This window comes from Bubalus kerabau, chromosome 7 (assembly GCF_029407905.1).
Source record: "Bubalus kerabau isolate K-KA32 ecotype Philippines breed swamp buffalo chromosome 7, PCC_UOA_SB_1v2, whole genome shotgun sequence".
In the NCBI taxonomy this organism is placed as follows: domain Eukaryota; kingdom Metazoa; phylum Chordata; class Mammalia; order Artiodactyla; family Bovidae; genus Bubalus; species Bubalus kerabau.
In genome coordinates this window covers 73995345-74004185 of record NC_073630.1, presented here as the reverse complement: position 1 = coordinate 74004185, position 8841 = coordinate 73995345, and the positions used below count along the sequence as shown (strand labels likewise).

The 8841-nt window shown below is 38.1% G+C and overlaps 1 pseudogene; it reads left to right on the top strand.

Annotated features, from left to right (window-relative positions):
* The first annotated feature begins 990 nt into the window (after nt 1-990).
* On the top strand, nt 991-1426 carry LOC129657077 (oligosaccharyltransferase complex subunit OSTC-like; annotated as a pseudogene).
* Nucleotides 1427-8841: the final 7415 nt, after the last annotated feature.

Sequence of the window (8841 nt, the reverse complement as noted above, 5' to 3'; positions counted from 1 at the left end):
ACTCAGATTTCTGTTGCAGAGGAACATGCTTGGAAGCCAAGAAATGATTGCAATGGTGAGGTGAAATTCCCCACAGCTCTGCTAGATGGGCTTCTTCTAAATGGCTAAGGTGCCTGTGGGAGTCCCATGGGGAATCCAGACTGATAAATAAAGAAAATGATAAAACTATCACATAGCATTTAAGAGCAAGGACACTATAAACAGATGGCATGGATTTGAAACCCAGCTCCACCCTTGAGGCAAATTACTTAACATTTCCTCCTGTGTAAACAAGAATAATAGCAATTCCTTACTCAAGGGTAGGGAAGAGAACTAAATGAGTTACTATATAGAAAGTGATTAGAATAATGCCTGGCATTTATGAAGCTCCAAATAGATGTCTGCTCTGTTTGCTGTCATTTATGGTGAATTTTGCTTTCTACCAGGTCCCAACCTAAGCGTGCCTGTCCACAGCTTCACTCTTGTTCTCACGACCACCACCCTCAGACACCACTATTGCCCTCAGTCTTTAGAGGAGGGAATGGCCACATACTTGCCTTCCAAATCCACTAGAATTTCTGACTTTGCTCCTCCCATTACTTAGGTTTTATATGAGTGTCTCCTGTTTGTTTATTCATTTGCATTTCCAATTATGTCTAGAAAAATATGTATAAGCTAAAAATAAATTCTCCAAAAGTATTCATAGGATTTAAAGGGTCTACTTTTCTTCCTTCTATTTTTCAGTATTTTACAACTTAAAAAAAAATAAACCACAAAGGTCCTACTGTATAGCACAGGGAATTATATTCAATGTCCTATGATAAACCATAATGGAAAAGTAATTGATATGAAAAAGAATATATATATATATGTGTATATATATATATGTATAACTGAATAAGTTTGCTGTACAGCAGAAATTAACACAACATTGTAAGTCAACTATGTGTGAATAATTGAAAAAAAATTTTTTTTTAATAATTGTGGAGTCCTGCCCTTGCTGTGACCAACATGGAGGTTTTGAACCAAGTCCAGATCTTAGTGTTCAAGTGGCCCAACCTGAAGCTGAAGAAGCACAACCCTGGTTACACATGCCGTTGACCATGATGGTATGCGTTCTGGTGATGGTGTCTCACTTCCTCACCACTAGAGAAGCAATTTATGATGTAACTGCCAAAGTTCAAGTGTTGGCTTTGTGACTGATGAGCATGGACAGCAGGCCCACAGCTTTCTTGGCCTATGAAATAAATGGACAGTATACTGGGAAGGACACACGTCCAGCTTCCTGTCTACAATGGGAGGTTTGGGTTTCATAATCTTTGACTTATCCAAGGCACCAAACACTCCAAAACTCAATTGACTTTTTCTTGTATTCACTGGATTCATCTGTGTCCTATGGAGTGTTTTCATGGCTAGAGTACTCATGAGAATAAAACTGCTGGACTAGCTGATGGGTGAGATTGCCTTTCAAAAAGAAATCAGTGGATACTGGATTTGCTCCTATTAATAAAGTTTTAAAGGCTGTACCAACCCTGGATTTGGAATATGGAAAAGGATGGATAAAAGCAGCAGGAAAGAAGCTCTAGTAAAAACATAGGAAGCATATTAAAAGTCTGGACTAGGCTTCTTGGTGTCAAGGTGACAAGCTCACAGCAGTATCTTTTCTGCTGCCATAAACACCATGTACCAATAATGTTACATGGCATTTTCTTCTTAGTTTTTCACTACGTAAAGAAAATGTATTCCATTTCTACAGCTATCATATTGAATGAAGTATTTTTTACAACCCCCATATAGCATGTTTCTGGAGATGACATTTTTGACTTTCAGAAATTAACGTAAAATCAGGAAGGGAGATCCCATGAGATGAGAGCCTTGGGCAGCTGAGCAGCTTTCCCTGTGGTGCTTTGCCTTTAAACAGAGTGTGTGATGGTACATTGTCTCAGATATGCATGTAAGACTGTTTCCTGAACAGTATGATGTGTGAAAGGAGCAGAAATAATTTTTCTAATTAAAAATAATGATAATAATTGTACGCTCTGTTTTTACAATGAAACATAGACAATGAATTTAAAAAACAGAGGAACAACAGATTTAGTCCATTCACCCTTTTCCTCAAATAGGGTAAATCCTCCTCATCAGAGCAAATTAATAAGAAATCAGGAACTCAGTGCTGTCCTCAGTACAGAGGACAAGACTGGTGGATGCTCTTCTTGCTGTTTGCTGAGGGGTGGTTGCTGTCCGAGAACTTGCTTGACCTGTGAGATACCTGAGCCCATTGATGACATAATTCCACAGAAGGAATCTGTCATATACATACTGTACTGAGAAATACTGCATCTGAATAAAGGTACATCTATACCCTAAACCATTTAAAACTAGGATGAAAATAAATAACAACAGCCACAGCACCTCCCCAACGAAAGGATGAATTGCTTAAATTTTAGGTGGTTTTGTTAGTTTATTGTAGATTGGGCACTTCTATTTGCAGGGTCCTACCCTGATTCTGAGGTTAATTAGATGGTACTTGGAGCTGTAGAGACCATTTCTCCTTTAACAATACCACTCCAACTTTCATTTATCTTTTCCTGTTTCCTGCTCACTTGAAAAATCTGTTGAGAAGAGATTATAGGCTTGATAGATTTGATAAAAAAGGAAAAATTAAATAAAGGCAGTATTACCTCACATTCACCCCACTGAAGAAAGAAGCATGAAAACTCTAAGGTAGATTTTTCCAAGCGCAAGCACTCAATGGGGATTTGAAGTACTTCTCAGTCAGTCTGTAGTCTCCACCAATCCTTGGCCTCCATGAAAGATGGGTGATAGTAATGGAAGCAAAGCATATTTCTATACCCTCCCATACCAATATTAGTTTATTGTGACAATAGAAACTCAGGAGGAAAAATTAGAATTGTGCAAAGTGTCAAAATGTGATAGAACTTTATATCAGTTATATATTACCAAAACAATGCTGTGCGATATATCACCCTACATCTAGTGGCGTAAAATAGCAATCGTGGTGTAGGGAAAGAGCAATTGGCCAGGATGGCAGTGGTCAGGCTCTCTCACCCCATGTACTCTCACTCTCACCCTATATTTTGTAAATAATGATGTAACAGCTGAGATCATTTATAGCACTGCGCACGCACCACCTGAAAAGCTCTTGCAATTGCCTTGCGTTGTGTTGCCTTGCATTACGGCAACCATCAGAGAATAAAGCATGTCTGCCTTGCTGCTGCGAATAAAGAATGTCTGCAGTTCCTACGGCTCTTCGCATCTTCTTCCAGCTTTTTATCTGCTTCCTAGCTCATGCCTTTTCTACCCTGGGTTCAGCAATCAGCCAGACACATGGGGAATTCCTTGGTGGTCCAGTGGTTAGGACTCCATGCTTCCACTTCAGGGATTACAGATTCGAGCCTTGGTTCGGAAACTAAGATCCCGCATGCCTTGTGGCCAAACAAAGTAATAGTAATAATAAATGAAGTCTCAACTAATAAAAATAAATAAATAAAAACCTTAAATAACCACCATGTATGAGTTCTCAGCTGAGCAGTTCTGTTCACCTGGGCCTGCTCGGTTCATCTTGACTGGGCTCAGCCCTGCATCTGTGGTCATCTGAAGGCTGGCTGGGCACTGGGCCTTTGCTGGGCTGACTTGGCCCTAATCCACAGAGTCTCTCTCTCATCCTTGAGAAGGCTAGCACAGGCTATAGTAGATGTGCACACAATCTGAGTCCTAAGCTCGGTACTGACACATCCTCACATCTGCTTCATCCCATTAGCCAAAGCATAACACGAATCCAGCCCAGATTCCAGGGCTGGGGAAAGAGAGACTATCTTAATGGGAATGGCTGCAAAGTTCCGCTGCAAAGGTTGTAGATACAAGGAGGGATTAAAAAAATGGGGCAACATTTGCTATCAACCTACAAGCTTAAAATATGGTGGGTGTGAAATAAGCAACAGTAATTGTGAAAAACATTTCACTGTTGAAATCGTTTTGAGACAGTATAAATCACAGGATTTTCATCATAAGAAACAAAAATGTTTAAACTGTTTATCAAGGACCACCTGAGACCACCATCACCACATCAGATCTCGCCTCTGAACATCCCCCAAATCCAGAGGATTTTCCTCCCCACAAGGTCTCCTGATCTCAGAGCTTTTCTAACACAATCAAGTTTTGACATAACTTGGGCAATTATTCTTTTAAATACAACTCAAAAAATTCATATTTAAAATTGCATACATATTCTGGTTGCTGTCATGGAAAGCTGTGTATGTGAAAGGATAAAAATGGACCAAGAATACAAAAAAGGGAAAATGATTATATTCAGATGAGGAGATGGTTATATTTTTCTCATTTTTCAAAATAGTCTTTGATGCTGGGGTCACACTATCTAACAATAAAAAAGGAAGAGATGTAAATAAGTTGAAAGCAAAGATTAACGAGTATTTCTTTTCAACAGTCTACACATTGTACAGCAGCAAAAATTCAGTATTGTCTTTTCATTTTATCATCCTCGGGGCCAACAATGAAATAGTCAAATGCCAAGAAACACAAAAGCAGTTAAGAATTATACTTGAGGAAGTGTTATGTGACTCTACTATCATTACTTAATTCGTACAAAGTGCCTTAAATAAGTGGTTTTATCTTCATCTTCTGATTTTTTTTTTTTAGTAGACTTCTATGTTGGTGTCTAATGATGACAAGCCAGCAGGGCCCACATGCTGAAGTATAACAGCGCAATCACAGTAATTTGAAAAAAAAAAAAAAAACAAAAGAATAATCATGGTTATATATTCTCTTGGTGGTTTTGAATACAAATGCAAAAATGTGGATAAATGTCACAATTAATGTATCTAAAGCCAAAAAGAAAGACCTGGCTCAGTAGGAAACATTTTAACTCAGAGCATCAAATAATCAAGTTAATATAATAGCAAAGGAAACATGTTCCATATTTTGTTTTCCAGAGTTTAGCATAAAGTTTTTAATCAGAAACTTGATAAAAGAATGCAGCATTATCTGAATCAGAAAAGTCGTTTTTGCTCTTAAAATTATTTTTGTAGCTTGTGAGAGGTGAATTGATTCCATCCTAGTCTTAGATCCCACCCTTGCCTAATACTTCCCTACCAAGATCAGAAATAACCACAAGAACATTTTATATCCATGCCAGTGGATTAACTAGCACAGAAATTAACATCCCCATTTTACTAATGAAGACACCAAGACACAACGAAATGTAAATAACTCATTCAAGGACATATAATGGGTAAGAGGCAGGACTGGTTAGGATCACCTTTATGAGCAGCAGGAAAGGAGGGCACTGGGAGATGATGTCTACTACTAAGAAAAATATATAATATTATGTGCTTGTTAGAAATCAAAACTTCAAAAGCAAAAAGAAGATCTTTCAAAATGCCTGTAATTCCATGGGAGAGTGAAAAGGCTGGCTTAAAACTCAGTATTCAAAAAACCAAGATCATGGTATCCAGACCCATCACTTCATGGCAAATAGATGGGGAAAAAATGGAAACAGTGACAGACTTTACTTTCCTGGGCTTTGAAATCACTGTAGACGCTGACTGCAGCCATGTAATAAAAAGACGCTTGCTCCTTGGAAGGAAAACTATGACAATGGTATATGTGTGTCTTTTTCAGTTTTGGTTTCCTCAGGGTATATTGCCTAGGAGTGGGATTGCTGGGTCATATGGTGGTTTTATTCCTAGTTTTTTAAGGAATCTCCACACTGCCTTCCATGATGGCTGTATCAATTTACATTCCTACCAACAGCTCAAGAGCGTTCCTTTTCTCCCACCCTCTCTAGCATTTATTGTTTGTAGACTTGTTGATCATGGCCACTCTGACGGGTGTGAGGTGATATCTCATTGTGGTTTTGACTTGTATTTCTCTAATCATGAGCGATGCTGAGCATCTTTTCATGTGTTTGTTAGCCATCTGTATGTCTTCTTTGGAGAAATGTCTGTTTAGGTCTTTTTCTCACTTTTTGATTGGGTTTGTTTTTCTAGCATTGAGTTGTATGAGCTGCTTGTATATTTTGGAAATTAATCCTTTGTCAATTGTTTCATTTGCTACTATTTTCTCCCATTCTGAGGACTGTCTTTTCACCTTGCTTATAGTTTCCTTTGCTGCACAAAAGCTTTCAAGTTTAATCAGGTCCCACTTGTTCACTTTTGTTTTTATTTCCATTACTCTAGGAGGTGGGTCATAGAGGATCTTGCTTTGATTTATCTCCTCAAGTGTTCTGCCTATGTTTTCCTCTAAGAGTTTTGTAGTTTCTGGTCTTACATTTAGGTCTTTCATTCATTTTGAGTTTATCTTTGTGTATGGTGTTAGGAAGTGTTCTAATTTCATTCTTTTACATGTAGCTGTTCAGTTTTCCCTGCACCATTTATTGAAGAGGCTGTCTTTTCCCCATTGTATATTCTTGCCTCCTTTGTCAAAAATAAGGCACCCATAGGTGTATGGGTTTATTTCTGGGCTTTCTCTCTTATTCCATTGGTCTATAGTTCCATTTTTGTGCCAGCACCATACTGTTTTGATGACAGTTGCTTTGTATTATAATCTGAAGTCAGGAAGGTTGATTCCTCCAGTTTCATTCTTCTTCCTCAAGACTGCTTTGGCTATTCAGGGGCTTTTGTGTTTCCATATGAATTGTGAAATTTTTTGTTCTAGTTCTGTGAAAAATGCCTTTGGTAATTTGATAGGAATCGCATTGAATCTGTAGATTGCATTTGGTAGTATAGTCATTTTCACAATATTGATCTCCCTACCCAGGAACATGGAATATCTCTCCATCTGTTTACATCATCTTTGATTTTTTTCATCAGTGTCTTATAATTTTCTGTGTACAGTTCTTTTGTCTCCTTCAGTTCAGTTCAGTTCATTCATGTCTAACTCTTTGCGACTCCATGAACTTCAGCACGCCAGGCTTCCCTGTCCATTACCAACTCCCAGAGCCTACTCAAACTCATGTCCATCGTGTTGGTGATGCCATCCAATCATCTCATCCTCTGTCGTCCCCTTCTCCTCCCGCTTTCAGTCTTTCCCAGATCAGGGTCTTTTCAAATGAGTTGGTTCTTCTCATCAGATGGCCAAAGTATTGGAATTTCAGCTTCAGCATCCTTCCTTCCAGTGAATATTCAGGACCGATTTCCTTTAGGATGGACTGATTGGATCTCCTTGCAGTCCAAGGGACTCTCAAGAGCCTTCTCCAACACTTCCCACTCCAGTATTCATACACACACTAGTGTTTTGGGCTTCTCTTGTGGCTCAGCTGGTAAAGAATCTGCCTGCAATGTGGGAGACCTGGGTTCAATCCCTGGGTTGGGAAGATCCCCTGGAGAAGGGAAAGGCTACCCACTCCAGTAATCACACACACTTTGTCTCCTTACGTAAGTTTATTTCTAGATATTTAATTCTTTTCATTGCAATGGTGAATGGGATTGATTTGTTAATTTCTCTTTCTGGTTTTTCAGTTAGTATATAGAAATGCAAGTGCTTTCTGTGTATTGATTTTGTATCCTGCAACCTTGCTAAATTCACTGATTAGCTCTAGTAATTTTCTGATACTATCTTTAGGGTTTTCTATGTACAGTATCATGTCATCTGCAAACAGGGAGAGCTTTACTTCTTCTTTTCCAATCTGGATTCCTTTTATTTCTTTTTCTTCTCTGATTGCTATAGCTAGGACTTCCAGAACTCTGTTGAATAATAGTGGTGAAAGTGGACACCCTTGTCCTGTTCCTGATCTTAGGGGGAATGCTTTCAGTTTTTCACCATTGAGAATAATGTTTGCTGTAGGCTTCAAACAATCATTTTTTAATTAATTAGTTAATTTTTGGCTGCACTGGGTCTTTGTTGCTGTGCACGGGCTTTCTCTGGTTGCAAAGGATGAACTGTCTGTTCCTAACACCACTGCCTCCATTCTGCACTGCAGCCAACTTCCTTTCACCTGCTGGAAGATTCACTCTGCAATTTACTTCTTGTCTATTGTTCCCCCAATGCCAGATTACTTCTATCATGAAGCAAACTACTGTAATCTCCCCCATCTGGAAAAAAGAAGCAAATAAAGAACAAATCTGTGTTTCCCCTACATCCTTCTTCCATTCTGGTCCCATCTCTCTGCTCCCCTCTATAGCACACCATCTTTAAAAAGTTATTTAGACTTTGGCTCCTACTATCTCTTGAACACATTTTATATAAATTCATACTCCTTTACAACATCATTTTTAATGAGTACCTAAGATTTCATTGTAAAAACTATTATTTATTTAACCAACCCGGCATTGTCAATTATTTAGATTTCCTTTTTTTTCCACCCTTATAACTTCTAGGCTAGGTTTATTTAAAGGTCTAAGTCTGATTTCAATATGTAGCCACCAGCTACATGCAGCTATTGGGCATTTAACATGTGGTTAGTTAGACTGAGATATTCTGTAAAAGTAAGATACACATCAGATTGCTGAGGCTTAGAACCCAGAAAAGAAATGTAAATATCTTATTAATAATTCATTATATATTAAAATGATAATATTTGGGGTATATTGGGTTAAATAACATGTTAAAATTAATTTCGCATGTCTATTTTTTCCTACTAGCAGATTTAAAATTACATATGTGGCTCATATTTGCATCTTATTATATTCCTGTTGGACAGCGCTAGTCTAGACTTTAAAAAATTTTTTTCATAGGTGGATAATTGCTCTACAATAGGGTGGACACTGAAATTCCATTAATTATTCGTTCTTTGAGCTAACCAGCCCTTCTTTCAGAAATCAACACAATCCAAGGCTCCCATCCTTTCATTTACAGTCTTAATTTGTTTGATTTGATGCTTCTTTT